This window comes from Myotis davidii, unplaced genomic scaffold, assembly GCF_000327345.1.
Source record: "Myotis davidii unplaced genomic scaffold, ASM32734v1 scaffold962, whole genome shotgun sequence".
Lineage (NCBI taxonomy): Eukaryota > Metazoa > Chordata > Mammalia > Chiroptera > Vespertilionidae > Myotis > Myotis davidii.
Window position 1 is genome coordinate 5,726,367 of NW_006295559.1, and position 1,542 is coordinate 5,727,908.

The 1,542-nt window shown below is 42.2% G+C and overlaps 1 protein-coding gene across 2 annotated transcripts in view; it reads right to left on the reverse strand.

Moving 5' to 3' along the window:
- Window positions 1-1,542, reverse strand: part of MRPL3 (mitochondrial ribosomal protein L3) — a 45,798-nt gene that overhangs the window by 31,511 nt on the left and 12,745 nt on the right. The window lies entirely within an intron of this gene.

Genomic DNA, 1,542 nt, shown 5'->3' on the forward strand with positions numbered 1-1,542 from the left:
CTGGAGACTCTATGTATCAAGAACTCCCATCCTGGGAAATTGGACCGTGTCTACTCGGTACCTGTTTCCAAGCAGCTAGAAGAAAACATGGTAGGTCACATTCAACTGTATGACCACAAACTTCAAAGTCAATCCTAAATGTGGCCAGGCCAACCTACATTTCCCTCCCCCCTAGTTATATCCTCATACTCTTCAAGGCAACTATGTCACATCTTCTTTTAAATCCTCCAGCACTGTTCCCTCTTCCTCTCACCTTTGAGGTGATCTTGCTTCTTGATTCACTGAAAAAATACAGAAGAATCAAGAGCACTTCCTCACACTTATCGCCTAGTCCATGTAAGTGTCTACACCAGCCATTATATACTGTCCTTCTGCCACCTCACTCCAGGTTCCCCAAGATTCATGTGGGGAGCATTTACAAAATGCCGATGCCCAGGGCTTCAGCTTGGAGACTACAGCCTCCTGGGTCTAATGTGGATTCCAAGCATCAGTGTGTGTGTGTGTGTGTGTGTGTGTGTGTGTGTATTTTTTTTTAAAGCACTCCACATGATTGTGATGTGAAAAGGCTGGGAATCACAATGACAGATGAACTGTCCATGCTCTTATTGAAAGCCATATCCTTCACTGTGTACTCACTCCTAACCTCTCCCATCTATTCAATAGCTTTACTCCTGAAATTGTCCCCATCGTCTTCTGAAACACTAATTTTCCCCTTGCTACTGAAATGTTCCTACTGGTATACAAAAATATTATAACTTATATGTTAAAATAAAACTTTTCCTTAGCCAGTCTCCTTTAGGTAATCATTCTGTTCCCCCCTTACAGCCACACCCCTGAAAGACTTGCTCAGTCTATTTTCTCTGACACTGACTTTAATCAGGTGCTTTTATCTCCTACTCAATGGAAAGTGTCAAGATCACCAATGTCTCCATGTGGTCAAATACACTGGTCAATACTCATTTTATTGGCTCCAGCAGTAATGCTTGACACAGGTGACCCTGTCACATCTCTCCTTGAAAGACTTTCACTCGACTTCCAGGCACTACTCTCTTGGTTCATTCATATTCTACTGACCCCACATTTATAACTTCAATCTCAAATTCTACTCTGAACTACAAATTCCAATGTCTAACTGCCAACTCAATGTCTCACTTTGATGCCATATAGTAACATCAATTTTAACTGGTCTAAAATTTACCTTGATTCCTGCCTTCCTCAACAAGTCTGCTTTCCTCTTGTCTTCCAAATCTCAATACTTCTGTTGTTGGACCAAACATCTCATGTGCCGGGAGCCAGTCCATCCTTGCTGTTTCAAGGGACCTGGTGTATATGGCATACTGTTCTTAATATGTTTGCTCACCTTCTTGGTGCTATGTGTTTTAACCAAGGTCACCTCTCTGAGAAAGGTTGTTTCCCCAGGTAAGGATTTCCCCCCGAAGTTAGGGAGGGAATAAAACCCCTTAACTAAGTGCCAGGCGGGTAGTTAATCAGTTAACTACAAACAATCATGCTTAAGCTACATAATCTTTACTCCCTGGAATG